General features: G+C 38.8%; 1 pseudogene across 1 annotated transcript; it reads right to left on the bottom strand.

Annotated features, from left to right (window-relative positions):
- Window positions 1-2,342: 2,342 nt before the first annotated feature.
- LOC308520843 (zinc finger and BTB domain-containing protein 44-like) lies at window positions 2,343-2,916 on the bottom strand (annotated as a pseudogene). Its single transcript has one exon. The product of its transcript is annotated as a zinc finger and BTB domain-containing protein 44-like (transcript).
- Between the last annotated feature and the right edge of the window lie 14,194 nt (window positions 2,917-17,110).

Genomic DNA, 17,110 nt, shown 5'->3' with positions numbered 1-17,110 from the left:
TTAATGTGTATATGCCTAAGAAGAGAGCATCAACTACATGAGGCAAAAACTGATAGAATTACAAGGAGAAATAGATGAATTCTCTATTATAGTGTGAAACTTCAACACCCCTCTTTTAGAAATAGACAGCTCCAGCAGGCAGAAAATCATCTAGGACACAGTTGAAAACAACACCATCAATCAATTGGATATACTGGACATCTGTAGGATACAACCAACAGCAGCAAAATTTTCTCAAGCTCACATCAGTCACTAAGACAGACACATTCTGGACCATAAAAAATACATTACCAAATTTAAAAGAATAAAAATAATGCAATGCCTACTCTTAGACCACTATGAAACTAAACTAGAAATCAATAACAGAAAGATAACAGAAAAATCCCCAAATATTTGTAAATTAAGCAACACACTTCTAATTAACTCATGGGTTGAAGAAATCTCAAGAGCAATTTAAAAATAATTTGAACTAAGTGGAAGTGAAAAGACAACTTATTGAAAGTTATGGAGCATAGTGAAAGCAGTGCTTAGAGGAAAATGTATGGCATTGAATAAATATATTAGAAAAGAAAATTATTCAATTGACAATCTAAATCGTCACCTTAGATTACTGGAAGAGGAAATTAAAGTAAGCAGAGGAAAATAAAAAATAAGAATTAGAACAGAAATTAATAAATATGAAATCAGGGAATCAATAGTGAAAATCAATGACACCAAAAGCTGGTTCTTTGAAAACATCAATAAAATCATTATGTTCTTATCCAGTTTAACTAAGATGAAAAGAGAAGACAGGAATTACTAATGTCAGAAATGTATGGGGATATATCACTACAGATCCCATGGAAATTGAAAAGATATTAAAGAAATACTATAAACAACTCTATGTTCATAAATTTATAACCTCAATGAAATGAACTGATTCCTTGAAAGATACAATCTGCCAAAACTCATATAAGAAGAAATAGATGAAATTGGAATTTACATACTACATTCTCCATTCCTGGTCACTTCATGCATAGCTGGACTATTCTCAATCAAGATTTTTGCCTTCTTTTGTAGAAGAAAGGTAAGATTATTTGGAGAACTGGTTCTATAAAGATTCAGGGAAGGCCTATCCCAATATCAAATTTTCACCATGAAAAATCAGAATAGAAAGGAACAAAGCTTAAACACACACACACACACACACACACACACACCAAAAAACAAAAACACAATAGGCCCAAGGGACATGGCTCAGTGGTTGAGCGCTGACATATGAACCAGGAGGTCACAGTTTGATTCCTGGTCAGGGCGCATGCCTGGTTTGCAGGCTCCATGCCCAGTGTGGGGCATGCAGGAGGCAGCTGATCGATAATTCTCTCTCACCATTATTGCTTCTATCTCTCTTTCCCTCTTCCTTCCTCTCTGAAATCAATAAAAAAGGAGGATTTTCCCTAATAATTTTTAAGCTAGCTTACCATAAATACTTCCAAAAACAAAAGGCTTTATAAAATACTGTACAACGTCCGGTGTACAGGAGTAAACATCTATTCGGGCCATCTGTCAAGTTCCTTTTAGTAGTTTGTTACTGGTTTGCCCTTTCATCTCAGGAAGGTCAACATTCACCTGATTCCTTCTTTACCCAATGATCTGCTGTTAGCCTCCTAACAATGCAAGGAGAAACTACTAGATGTTTTAAGTCAACTGGTTCTCCTTAGGTCCAACAGTTTGTATTATGTTTCGACACCATGTTATTGTGTACGTACAGAAGCAATCTCCCAGTCATGAAAAATAAAACATCAATTGCAGGGTTCACAAAGTAAAAGAGGAAAGTCTTCCCCAAAACCTTTTTTTGTTTAAAAAATAAAATTAAATTTAAATGTACAAGACCAAGCACAGGCACGTTCCAAAAACCAAAATGAAGCCCAACCATAGAATTACTCATCCTATATAATAAAAGCCTAGGTGTTGTCACGCCTCATGCGACACCTTCACATGACGTCATCACAAGATGGCCATGCGCACAGGGAAGGCGGGGCCTGGTGGCCGCTCTGCAGGTGAGGTCTGGGGATCCCACGGCTCTCCACTCACAGAGGAGGCAGTCAGGAGGAGGAGGTGGGTCGGCAGGGGAGAGCAGTTGTGGGTGATCAGGTGGCAGGGGAGCAGTTAGGCCTCAATCAGGCCAGCAGGGGAGCCTTTGGGGGGCGATCAGGCTGGCAGGCAGAAGCAGTTAGGGGCAATCAGGCAGACAAGCAGTTAGGAGCCAGCAGTTCCGGATTGTGAGAGGCAGCCCAGGTTGGGGAGGGTGCAGGCCGGGTTGAGGGACACCCGCCCCATACAGGAATTTCAGCACTGGACCTCTAGTTAGTTATAGAAAACAGCTCTGATTGGTTGGGGTCATCAGTGGTGACCTCAGCTCAAGCACTGGTCTTGGGCTATTCTGTCATTTCTTCCTCCTTTTTTGCCAGCCCAACAAGAGACCCCAAGGGAAAAGTGCTTTCACAATTCTGGGTTCAGGAGACCTGTGACATTACAGGCATTTGAACAGAGGAGCTGCTTTCAAAACCGTGTTCTCTGAGATCATACTGAACAAGGGCTTCTTCTTGCTCGAGGTTTAAGTAGTCCGGTACTAGGAAATCACTGTGTGGAAGTAGTTTGCTAGTCCTGACGCTTCACGGTTCAGACTCCTCAGGTGCCGATTAAATTTGCAGAGTTGGTGAACCTGGCGCCACATGTTCTGCGCGTGTAAATCCGAGGCTTGCGGATCATGTGCCGGGAAACCCTCATGTGGTGCTTATATTCCCCGAAGGAAGTGAAAGTGGTGCCAGGTATGACAGTGTTTACCTTCATGCTTTAGGCGATGCATCTCTAGCAAGTAAGCCCTGGTGAACAGTGGTCACACTGAAATGGTTGAATTCCTGAGTGGATGAGCATGTGCTGTTTTAGGTTCTGAATTCGGGTGAATCGCACCCCACAAGTCCAACACTCGAAAGGTCTGTCCGGACCATTTGAGCCGGGCCGTTCTGTACTGCTGGTAGAAGGAGCAATGTAGAGTTGGTAGGGATACTGAACATTTTTCAATCGATCAGCATCATCTGCTGTGAGCATTGGTGCTGGAAGTGCAAGGTAACCCTTCGGTGACGCCTTTATCTACCGAGTCCATTGAGGAAGACTGTGAACTAATCAGAAGGTCCCTTTGGACTTGTTCACTTCCTGGAGCTCTTTAATACTACCTTTCTGGCTGAAGTTGTCCACCTGGTCTTTGAATGTTAGTGTCTGACTAATTAGGTCATTGCCTAAATTAGTTTCCTCTCTAGCCCCACCCACAGTACTTTCTCTTGCCTATGCGGTCGTGATACTTTATAAAGGAAAAATATTGGAGATATTCTATATTTTATATGTAGGTTCATGTATTGTTTGGGAATCTTTTTATTGTGCTGTTTTAGACAAAATAAAAAATTATGTTAAGGCTGAAAAAAAAAGAAGAAATAGATGATCTGAGGAGGTCTATATATGTTAAAGAAATTGAATCAATAATTAATAACCTTCCATATCCCAAAGCACCAGACCCAGATGTGTCCCCTGGTAAATTCTAATAAACATTTAAGAAAGAAATTATACAATTATCTAAACCTCAGAAGATAAAACATAAGGAATGCATCCTACTAACAGACCAGCATTACCCTAACAACAAAACCAGAAAAAGACTTTATAAAAAACTATGTAACAATAGTGCATAAACATAGGTGCAAAAATCCTCAACAAAAAATTAGTAAATCAAATGCCAAACAAAGTATAAAAAGAATTATGCACCAAGACAAAGTGGGATTTATCCCAGGTATGCAAGACTGGTTCAACATTTAAAAACCAATTAATGTAATCCATCACAACAGACTAAAAAAGAAACTAACATGATTGTATCAATAGATGCAGAAAAAGCTTTTGACAAAATGCAAACCCATTCATGATAAAAATAATGTCAATTAACTAGAAATAAAAGACTTTTTCTCAACTTGATAAATAACAGCTTCAAGAAAACGAAAACTGCAACTAACATCATACATAATGCTGAGAAATTCAAAGCTTTTCCACTAAAATCAAGTACAAAGCAAGGATATCCCTCCCACTACTCTTTTTCAACATCATACTGTAAGTTATAGCTAATACAATAAGAAAAGAAAGGAAATAAAAGATACACAAAGCCCTGACCGTTTTGGCTCAGTGGATAGAGCGTCAGCCTGCGGACTGAAGGGTCCCAGGTTTGATTCTGGTCAAGGGCATGTACCTTGGTTGTGGGCACATCCCCAGTGGGGGGTGTGCAGGTGGCAGCTGATTGATGTTTCTTTCTCATCGATGTTTCTAACTCTCTATCCCTCTCCCTTCTTCTCTGTAAAAAATTAATAAAATATATATTTTTTAAAAAGATACACAAACAGAGAATAAAGAAATAAAACTATTTTTGTTCATATATGACATGATTGTCTATGCAGGAAATCCAAAAGAATTAAGAACAAATCCCTAGAACTAAAAAGCAAGCAAAGCAAAGCTGCAAGATATAAGGTTAAGTTACAAAACAATAGTTTCCCTATTAACAACAATGATCAGTGGAATATTTTTAAAAAACACACACAACAGAATAATGTATATTAGCATCCCCCAAACATGAAATACATAGGTATAAATATAACAAAATATAGACAAGATCTCTATAAGGAAAACTATAAAACTCTGATGAAGAAAATCAAATAACTAATTATGTGGAGAGATATTTCCTGTTCATGGAGGTGAAGACACAATATAGTCAAGATGCCTGTTCTTCCTAAATTGATCAACAGATTCTATGCAATCCTGTCAAAATCCCAGGAAGTTAGTTTATGTATATCAATAAACTGATTCTAACTTTTGTATGGTGAGGAAAACGACCCGGAATATCCAATACAATTTGAAGGAAGGGAACAAAGAGAACAAAAAAGGACTGCCTGACTTGAAGACTTACTATAAAGCCACAGTAATCAATACACTATGTCTATTCTTGGTGAAATAATAGACAGATAGATCAATGGAACAGAATAGCAAGCCCAGAAATAGACTCCTGAAAATACAGTCAACGGATCTTTGACAGAGGATCAAAGGCAATACAATGGAACATAAATAATCTCTTTAACAAATGGCAAATGGTGCTGAACAACTGGACATCCGAGAGAGAGAGAGAGAGAGAGAGAGAGAGAAAGAAACCAAAAACAGACCTTAAACCCTTCACAAAAATACATTCAAATGGATCATAGACCTAAATTTAAAACACAAACCACAAAACTCCTAGACCATAAAATAGGAGAAAACCTAGATGACTGTTACATTCCTTTTGGGCTGCTATAACAAAATACCACATATTGGGTAGCTTATATAGCATATTTATTTCCCAGAGTTTTAGAAGCTAGAAGTTCAAGATCAGGGTGCGAGCATAATCAGGTAAGGGCTTTATTTCAGGTCACATACTTACCATTGTATCCAACATGACAAAGGGGACCAAGGGAACTCTATGGAAACTCTTCAATAAGAGAACAAATCCCATTCATGATGATTCAACTTCCATGAGTTAATCACTTCCCAACGGCACCACCTACTGATAACATCACCTATGGGGTTTAGCATTTAAACATATGAATTCTAGGAGGATTTAATAATCCCAAACATAGCAATGACCTTAGTATGGTGATGCCTTTTGAGATACAATAACAAAGATACAATGCACAGAAAAATAATGTATTAGCTTCATTAAAATTAAAAATTTTTGCTCTCCACAAGACAAAAGAATTACAAAACATGTCTCAGACTAGGATAAAATATTTGCAAAAGACAATCTGATAAAGGACTGTTATCCATATAAATAATAAGAACTCTTAAAACTTAACAATTAAAAAACAACCTTATAAAAAAATGAGTCAAAGATGTTTACAGCTGTCTCACTAAAGAAGACATACAGCTTCAAATAAGCATATGATAAGATGCTTCAAGTCATAGGTCATGGAGGAAATGCAAATTAAAACAACAAGCTTATTTGAATTACCAGATTCAGGAACACTGACAATACCATACGATGGCAAGGATGTGGAGCAACAAGAACTCTCATACATTGCTGGTGGAAATACAAAATGGTACAGCAACTTTGGAAGATGGTTTGGTGGTTTCTTACAAAACTAACCGTTCTGCTGTCATATGCAATTGTATTTCTTGGTATTTACTTATCCAAAAGGGTTGAGAACACAAGTCTACACAAAAACCTGCATATGAAGTTTATAGCAGCTTTATTTATTATCCCCTCAATTTGGTAACCACTAAGGTGCTCTTCAATAGATGAATGGATAAGTAAGTGCTATACACAGAGTGGCCAGATTATGACCACCTGACGTTTGTAGGCAAATTAGCTATAATTTCGAGCTGAAGTTGCTAGAGGGCCAGACCATTATAAATAGGGAAGCAGATTGTTTACCACGATAGTAGAAGTGATTTTTTTTTTCTGAAGATATGGCTAACCAATGTGATTTAACAGCCTTTGAACATGGGATATATATTATGATGAATGGCCAGATTATTATGACCACCTGACGTTTGTAGGCAAATTAGCTGTACACTGCATTGTATGGGATATTGAAGCCAAAGGCCTGTTCAAACAACTTTGCTGTCCACAGTTACCAAGATAAAACGTCTCCAATTAGCACAGGAACAACAGGATTGGACAGTTAAGCATTGGAAAAAAGTCATGTGATCCGATGAATCACGTTTTCAGTTGCATCATGCAGATGGCAGAGTGAGAATTTGGCAGAAACAGCATGAAAGCATGCACCCCTCATGCATGAGTACAACCCTTCAAACTGGTGGGGGCAGTGTTATGGTTTGGGGCATGTTTTCCTGGCATGATTTGGGCCCTTTAATTCGTGTGGAACAACGTCTGAATAGCACAACATACCTAAGTATTGTTGCTGATCAAGTTCATCCTATCATGTTGATGGCGTATCCCAATGGAGATGGCTTCTTCCAACAAGACGATACACCATGCCACGGTGCTCATATTGTGCAGGAGTGGTTTCAAGAACATGAGGGAGACATTACCTTGCTTAGGTGGCCCCCACAATCACCAGATCTCAATCCAATTGAGCATTTGTGGGACGAAGTTAAAAAGCCATCAGGCAGCTGGTTCTACAACCATCAAATCTCACAGAGCTGGACAGTGCTATGCATCAGGCATGGTGTCAGATTCCTCGCATCACCTTTCAACATTTCGTGGAGTTAATGTCAAGAAAAATCGCCGCAGTACTGAAGGCAAAAGGTGGCCCAACGAAGTACTGATGGGGTGGTCATAATAATCTGGCCACTCAGTGTATATCCAGAGAGTGGACTACTAGTATTTTCAATACTCAAAGGAAATGAGCTATCAAGCCATGAAAGGACATGGGAGAATCTTGAATGTATATAACCGAGTATAATAAGCCAATCTGAATAGGCTATGCACTATAATTTCAATTATATGACATTGAGGAAAACGTTAAGCTATGGAGAATGTAAAAAGATCTGTTACCAGGGGTGGGGAGGGTGGCAGATTAATAGGCAGAGAACAGAGAATTTTAGGGCAGTAAAAATAATCTGTGATGTTATAATGATGGATATCTGCCATTATACATTTGTCAAAACCCATAGAATGTCCAACAGTAAGAGTGAACCCTAAGGCAAACTATAGACTTTGAGTGATTATGATGTGTCAATGTAGTTTCATCTTTGGTAAAAAATGTACAATTCTGGTGACTGATGTTGATAAAGGAGGAGACTATGTATTAGTGAGGGCAGGAGGTATATGGGAAATCCCTGTTCCTTCTTCTCAATTTTGTTGTAAACCTAAAATTGCTCTAAATATAGTATTAAATAATACACACAAAACAAATCAAAATCACATTGTACAGCTTAAATATAAACATTTTTTACTTGTTAACTAGAATATCATGCTAATCAAAATAAGTCAGACAGACAAAATTCAGAACCACATGATTTCATTCACATATGGGATATAAACCTGAAAGCAACAAATGAACAAATAAGAAAAACAAACAAAACTCATAGACAAAGGCAACAATATGGTGGTAACAAGAGGGAAGGGGGGTGGGAGGGTAGTAAAGGGTAAAGGGAGACAAATATATGGTAACGGAAGATGATTTGACTTCAGGTGGTGGGGCACACAATGTTTTACACAGATCATGCATTATACAAATGTACATTAGAAACCTATATAATTTTATTAACTAATATCACCCCCAAAAAAGTAAAAAATAAAATTTCACTTTGATAAAATTTACATATAAATATATATATATATATATTAAAGGCCCAGTGCACAAAAATCTGTGCACCAGGGGCGGCGGGGTCCCTCAGCCTGGCCTGTGTCCTCTCAAAGTCTGGGACCCCTCAGTGGATGACCACCTGCTGGCTTAGGCCTGCTGCTCGGGGGATTGGGCCTAAGCTGGCAGTCAGACATCCCTCTGGCAGCCCAGGAGCTCTTGGCGGATCTCCACTTGCCATCAGGGAGCAGGCCTAAGCTGCAGTCGGGCAGTCTTAGCACTGCTGAGGAGGCAGGAGAGGCTCCCACCACCACTGTTGTACTGGCAGCCGTCAGCCTGGCTTGTGGCTGAGCAGAGCTCGCCACTGTGGGAGCACACTGACCACCAGAGGGCAGCTCCTGCATTGAGCATCTGCCCCCTGGTGGTCGTGTGTGTCATAGTGACAAGTCATTCCCAGTCGTTCTGCTGTTAGGGTCAATTTGCATATAACCCTTTTATTATATAGGAGTGCCTGGCCAGGCTGGGTGAGGGGCTGATGGCTGTTTGCAGGCTGGCCAAGCCCCCCAGCAGGGACCCTCACCTCATGAGGGTGTGGCCAGCCTAGGTGAGGGGCTGATGGCTGTATGCAGGCTGTCCACAGCCCTTTCAGTGTGGGGGTCCCCACTGGGGTGACTGGCCATCCTGGGTGAGGATCTGAGGGCCGTTTTCAGGCTGTCCACAGCCCCTGCAAAGTGGTGGGTCCTGCTGGGGTGCCTGGCCAGTCTGGGTGAGGGGCTGAGGGCCATTTTCAGGCTGGCTAAGCCCCCCAGCCGGGACCCTCACCCCATGAGGGTGTGGCCAGCCTGGGTGAGGGGCTGATGGCTGATTGCAAGCTGGCCAGGACCCCCAATAGGGACCCTCAACCCATGAGGGTGTGGCCAGCCTGGGTGAGGGGCTGATGGCTGATTGCAGGCTGGCCAGGACCCCCAATGGGGACCCTCAACCCATGAGGGTGTAGCCATCCTGGGTGAGGGGTTGATTGCTGTTTGCAGGCTGGCCACGGCCCCCAGCCACCCAAGTTCCCAGTGGAGGCTGGTTGGAAGCAGGTAGCTGGGATTTATTTGTCTTCTATAATTGAAACAGTTGCCATGAGCGGAGGCCACCGCCAGCAGAAGGCAGGCGCAAAGCTTGGCTTCTTCCATCGCCTGGGCAACCAAGCCTCCTGCTTGCTCCAGCTCCGTGGCTGCCAGCTGCCATCTTAGTCGGGTTAATTTGCATATAGTCACTCTGATTGGCTGGTGGGTGTGGCTTGGGGCATAGCGAAGGTACGGTCAATTGGCATCTTTGTCTTTTATTAATATATATATATATATATATATATATATATATATATATATCCAGCGTCCTAATGACCGATGGCTCGAACAGACTGGAAGTCAGTGCTGGGTTGCTGTGGCGACCCAGCACTAACTGCCTAGGGGGCTGTGGAACAGGCCCAAAGAGAGGTCTGCAGAGACAGAGGTAGGGTCTGATCCGTCGCCTCTGTGGCAGCTGTTGATCAGCACTTGCCTCTCTCTTTCTCTCTCAGCCTGGCCAACAGCTGCACCTCCATTTCTCTCCAGGCCTCCACGAGGCTGCTGATCAGCCCCACCTTTCTGATCAAGCTCCGTTGATAGGCCCAGAGACGCTGCCTGGCATATAAACTGACCAATCAGAACAAAATCTGGGTCAACTGTGAGGAGCCAATGGCTGCCTATGAGGTGGAGCTTTTGACACAGACTGGCATAGAAACTCATTAATCAGAATCAAATTGGCTGGCAGAGGAGGGCAGTTGGGAGTGTGATTAGGCCAGCAGGGGAGGGCAGTTAGGGGTGATCAGGCAGGCAGAGGCAGTTAGGGGTGATCAGGCTGTCAGGCAGAGAGGTTAGGGGTGATCAGAGGCAGGCAGAGGGGTTAGGGGCAATCAGGAAGGAAGGCAGGTGAGTGGTTAGGAGCCAGCAGTCCCAGATTGTGAGAGGGGTGTCTGACTGCCAGTTTACGGACATCCCCCAAGGGGTCCCCAATTGGAGTAGGTGCATGCTGGGTTCAGAAAACCCCCCTCTCATTGCACAAATTTTGTGCACTGGGCCTCTAGTGTGTATGTATGTGTGTGTGTGTATATATATATATATATATATATATATATATATATATATATATATGTATATATATATAAAAATAAATATATATATATATATAAATATATATATAAATATATATATATTAAAACTGGAAAATATTTTAAAATGTTGAATGTAACTGAGTATAATTATATTAAAAAGACAACTTTAAAAATAGTAAACTGCTGGGTAGATATCTTTTTTAAGTTCTTTAACATATATGTGATTTTTTAAGAAAAAGAAAAATTTCAATTGTTTTTGTTAATTCCTACCTGAGGATATTTTTTCTGTTGCTTCTCAGAGAGAGTGGAAAGAGAAAGAGGTAGAGGTAAAGGTAAAGGTAAAGGGAGAAGGAGAGAGAGAGAGAGAGAGAGAGAGAGAGAGAGAGAGAGAGAGAGAGAAACATTGAAGTGAGAGAGACACATCCCATCCACTGGTTGCCTTCCAGTATGTGACCCGACCCGGATGCATTTGGGAAGGGAACAGACAGGCATCTCAGGTGCTCAGGTACACATCCTTTACCAGGAATCAAACCCATGACCCTTAGGTGCGCAGGGCCAATGCTCTAACCATTGAGATACAGGCCAGGGCAAAACTTTTACATTTTATCTCAAGTGTTTGAACATATATTATACCCATGACAGCTGCAACAGAAATAGGGGAAGACATACAGACAAAATATTGGCAAGGCTTTTATATTCCCTTGAGGAGATGACCTATTAATTCTAATTAACCTCACAATCTAATTAATAAAAAATAAATATATACATTTTGAAATTAATATTTGCATTGTAATCACTAGAGTAAACACATAAACACCTGCACATGTATAAAATCTGAAATATATGATGTCCACAGCGTAGAAGGAAAGAATATAAAATATATAGCAACAAACACCAATCGAAAGATCTCTTGAGTAAAATGCATGTATTTAAAACATAGCTTCAAAATACACAAAGAAAAAATTGCTAGGAGCAAAAAGGAAATAGATACATCTACAATTATAGTTAGGTAATTGATAATTCAACACAAGTATACAAAAACAGTAAGTTTTTATATAGAATCTCTTTTATCAACTGCATGTAATTCATATTAGAACACAATACATTCTTTTCAAGTGCAAGTGGAACTTTCACCAACAGAAAACACAGTAATAAAGCAAAGTTAAATTTAAAATACTTGAAATTATATAAAATATGTTATCTAACTACAGTGAGTCTAATTAGGAATCAAAAATAGCAGGAATGTTTGTACTTCTCATTGGAGAATAATTTGTAAATAGTTAAGCAAAGTAACATGCCTTAGCACCTAAATAAACTTTTTTTACATTCTTACAAAGGGACATCTACAAAAATTATTTTAATTGTGTTGGTCACAGCAAATACTATGAAACAACTTAAAGGTCTTTCAATTAATTAAACAACCCATCAATTAAGTGTCTATATAAAGAAAGTAATATAGCATTGAAAGTAAAGGATGGAGAGCCACATTTATTAATATAGATACATCCCTCAAAAAATGCTGAGCTAATAAGACACATGGAGGAATAAACACAACTCTACATTTAAGGCTTAGTTATATATGAAAAATACACATTGATCTGTTAAATATATATTATAGTTAATTTTAAAAATCAGCTCTAAAGACAAAAAGTATCTCTTGGTGTAGAGGCTAAGAGACAATGATTTTGGGGGGAGAAGATACACTTTGCACTTCAAGTAGATTTTAAAGTTTTCATTCCTAATTTCAAGCATGAATAGATGAGCGCTTAATGCAATTTTTACATGCAATGATAACATGTAGTGATGGGATTGAAATATTTTATATTCACTTGTTAAAATATAATCAATAGATTAATAATTAAAGGGCCTTCTTTTATTTAAAAATGGTGAATTGATCCCAACTTGTAAATCTTAGATTAAAATGTTTTGGATAGAACATGCAGAAAACTGGCAAAGATTAAGAAGATTTGGAATACCAGCTTTATAATACCAAAAACTGTGAGGTTATATAGAGAGGAGAATGTTGCATATATATCTTGATGTTGCATATACTCAATCATTTTGTTGGGAAAAATATGATTCTTAGTAAATCAGTGTGCAGTGCCATCTGACCTAGCAATGCATTTCTGACTATTTGTTCCAGAAGATTCCATTCTGCCTTTGTCTGAACTGCAGTTGTGCAAGTAAAAATACAAGTCTCACAGTAAATTTTTAATTTTGGATAAGTTACAGGAAAGATTTCTACCATAAGTACCTAAAGTTTTTCATGGAATATATATACACTAAGAATTTATTTGTGGTTTATCTAAAATTAAATTTTAGCCTGGAGTGTTATATATTTTTATTTGCTAAATCTGGTAACCCTAATAAGGGTCCATATACATTACTTAGCAGTGAGCTGAAGACAATGTAATGTTTATTCTCTCCACCACTAGTTCTCAACTTCTGGTATTGAAGCAGCAATAGCAGCAGCATACCCTAAGAACCCATAAGAAATGCAAATTCTCAGGCTTCATTCCACTTCTACTAAGTCAGAAACTCTGGGCCTTGTGCCGAGCAATTTGTGTTTTTACTAGCCCTTTGATGCTCACTAAAGTTTCAGAAACACTGCTCTATGCAAACAGAGAAGATGTTGGAAACACCATTATCTCTTACCTGGATTACTGTCACAGTAGTACATTACATCCACCCTCGCTCTGTTCCAATCCACACGATACAGAGCAGCTAGAACATAACTTTAAAAATTCTATCAGATGGTTACTTACAGGCCCAAAACCCTTATGGCTTCATATTACCACTATAATAGCAATTAAATGTGCATTACACTTGCAGAACTTTTTCAGTCTTGCTGCCTGCCTCATCTTGATTTTTTTTTTGGCTCTGACATTCTGGTTTGTTTGATTCCTTCCAGTACTGAGCTCTTGAATTCCAATGCCTTCATCAGCCAATACAAAGAAATAGTTTGCTCCCTCTGGAACAGTTTCTCTCCCACTTCATTCCTGTTTTGCCTTGATAACTCCACTTTATAATTTAATTACAGCTTAAAATTAATTACCTTAGAGAGACCCCCCAGGTCCCTAAAACTCTGTAATTGTACTCTGTAAAAGGTAGTCACTATGTACAGTCCATTCTTGAGTGCCCACCTCCTTGAGGGGAGAGTGCATACAACATTTGGAATTCTAAATCAGAGATAGCTCTAGTCTACATGTAAATAAAACTATAAATGAATGAATGAATGAATCATTTTATTAATATCAGTATGGCTTCAAAGACATAAATTTTATATTTTAGTTTATAATCCAATTTTGTTGCTCAAATTTTTCCAGCTTTGGCCATTAGGAGCTCTTTCACTTGGCTCCTGAGTTCCTTTGACATATAGGTGTGTGAGTGTGTGTGTGTGAGAGAGTGAGAGTAAATAAGAAGGAGGAGGAGGAGGAGGAGGGGAAGGAGAAGGAGGAGGAGGAGGAGAGGGGGGGATCTTTAATCGTTGCTACTACAAGATACTCTGGTGAAACAGGATTCGTGGTGCAGACTTTTTTTCCCCGTGGGTTCTTATCCTCACAAAGTTTGAAGAATAAACTCCAGGCCAAAAAGGCTTCTTTAATAAAAAATGTAGAAGTTTACTGGAAGCAGATACAAACTCCATCTGGGCAAGGGTGTCCCCAAGGGGACCCCACGGGAGGGGCTCCCCAACGGGAAAAGCCTGCTCTCTCTCTCCCTAATGGAAAAAGTAAAAAAAATCCTGCTTCGTGTCCCTTTGTCTCCGGTTTATATATGCTGCAGTTCTTTGTCTGAACCTGACCCTTTCTTACTGGTCCCTTTCCTTAATTTGGGACCCCCAAGTTTTCCTCATTGGTCATTCTGCAACATGGTATTAGTTTCAAAGCTCAAAGCCCACGTGGTGCCCCCCACTCTCTCTCCCCTTATCTTGATGGTTAGAGTTGCCTTTGATCTCCCAGCTGCTCAAGCCAGAGATATCTCTATCCTGGGTTTATGGCTGTTTTAATTGCTTAGGTCAGAGATGTTTCCATCTGCCAGGACTCCCTCTTCCATAGCATTTCTCTATCCTCTGTATAAGTAAGATAAACACCCTGGCATCTTCAAGTCTCCATCTATGCATTCCTCTCCCAGAGACCATCCTCATTCCCTAAACTAAACCTTCCTAATTCAGCTAGCTAGCTAACTCTTTCACTGGAATCATCTTGTATATGCTCCTCACTGCAGTCTTAGAATCAGCCATTTACCTAAGGATTACTTGTTCCCTGAAAACAGTATTAGAAACCAAAATCTGGTGCTAAGTATGCTTGTTGCTACTGGGATGTCATTGCTTCTTGCCCCTCTCAGCAAGGAAATATATGTGTGCATACCAACCTGTGTATAATAAATATTTCTATATTTAATCATTGAAATTTGTTTTAAAGTAAACATGAATTCATACTAATGTTTCCAATTAATCCATTACCACACAGATCATTCTAGCATCCTCCCCTTGATTATGTGTAACTTCCTATTCCAACAGTGGAAAACCAGACTCCAACCACCCATTCTCCATTTACTTAATTGTTCAAATGTTGTAACATGTATAGTAGTTTCAGAAATGTTAACCGTTTTCCATATGGGAATCAACTTTACAACTTGTAGTACAGTGCTTATGTATAGTTTCTTTTATCTTTAGCATTAAAGACTGCACTTATTTCCAGTTCCTTATCTCATCACATTACACCCCACTCACTCTCAGAATGTTTTAAAATGGGAGTAATTTGGGTGAGCTAACAAAGAACAAGGCCTCAAACTTATTCTCAATAATCTTTATCCAAACCTCAATGAAGAGTTCTAACACAAAAAAAGAATATATTCAACACATGATTAGTATTTTATTTTCACACAAGTGTTACTTTTGACTAGATACCATGAAACTAAACAGACTGACCTTCTAAAATCATGATTGGGTATAGTTATAAGGCCTTTTTAAATTCAAAGACAAGTATTCCGAGATCACATCAGCATCCCTAAACTTATTAAAATAAAAATATTTTTACCCAATAGATTTGAAAACAGCAGGCAGTTTCTAAGCAATTTATGTAAAAAATCAAATGATATTGACTTTTTTCATTGAAACCACCTGAAAACATACAGTGAATGAAACAATAATCCTTGTCCAACCAATATAATTATAAAAATGGGAACACCTTGCATTTCCTTACTCATAGATACAGCAAACAATTTGTAAGAAAAAAAATACATACATTCCCTGTCTGATAAAAAAAAAAAAATGTTTTGTTTATAACATAAACAGCATGTACACTAATGTTTAGTATTACCTTTTTGTTCTTTTTATTTTCTTAGTATAAAATGTCTCAGAGGTTTACATTGAATAAAGAAAGATGGACTAACATATAACTTTATCTCTTTCGTTTTAGGTACTCAGATCTCTTCATTATTTATTGTCACTGTGTTCCAGACACTCGATACGTTGGCCCTAATCCTCACAGTTTTTGAGGGAAGTGCTGTGTTTAACAGATTACAAAGAGAGAAACTGAGATTTGGAGAGAGAACGCAACTGCCACAAGGCTACTCACTTAATATGAAACAAAATATGGATTTAAATCCAGGTTTTTTTCTGGGTCCCAAGCCTGTGTATATCCCTGCATCTTTCTGCCTCTCACTCATGCATTGTTCCCTCTCCACATGCATTGTGGATCTCACTAGCTGGATTCCCATATCATTTATCCACCTCTGGGCTTGATTATCAACTTTCACATCTACCTAACATAATACACACATTTTATAGAAAGAGAAATAACAAGCATCACATTTCACATTAAATTGTTCAAAAGTAGAACTATAGAGCACATTCTTTATTCCATAAAAATGTGTGGACTGTTATTCAGGAGGTTAAGTAAAACAAAAACAAAAACAATACTTTTGACTTGGTAGTTCACCAACATCTTCATTAGTTTATGGTGACTGTAGTTTTTTTTCCTTTGTGTTCCAAGCAAAATTTTTAAAACATATATATGTATAAGAGAGAAATCTTAAATATTGGCAGCAAAGTATGCAGACTTGTGATTATGAAGCATATCTATTTGCTCTGTCTTTGAATGGCTACTGCGGCTACTGTGTCTTAGTATCAAAGATAAGATAATTAAAACAGTAATTAGAACTGCTAGGCATTCGCCTATCATCTTTTTAAGTCAGGAAAAGTATCACATGCTGTGTAGAGCCATACATAGGGATAATTTGTTTAGCCTTTCCCTCAAACAGCCCACTGGCACCTACCACATGCAGGTTTTAGTTTAGATGCACTAATTGTCTGATCTATTATATTGAACTTCATGGTCTTATTTGAAGAGATGATGAGAAATCATTAGTTAAAGGGTATCAAAGTGATGGTAATTGTGTAAAATAATCATTAGAGACTGTGTTTTGACAAGCATATCCTTTTCATCATTATTAACATCTATTTACTTCCTTGGGTTTATTTTTCTTTGTCAGTAGATATGTTAATTTTATTCAGGGAGGAAACTAAATCCTTTGTCCAAGATTTCCCAAATTCAAATTCAGTACTATCGATGTGTCTTTGTAGCTTTACTGTGATATTTTTTTGCAGAATGTTGAGTAAAATGTTATAGTAATAGACCTTTTAATGTCTCTGGCTCTT

This window comes from Myotis nattereri, assembly GCF_964212035.1.
Source record: "Myotis nattereri genome assembly, chromosome: 6".
In the NCBI taxonomy this organism is placed as follows: Eukaryota; Metazoa; Chordata; class Mammalia; order Chiroptera; family Vespertilionidae; genus Myotis; species Myotis nattereri.
Note: the sequence above shows the minus strand (reverse complement) of the source record. Positions and strands in the feature narration are given on the sequence as shown.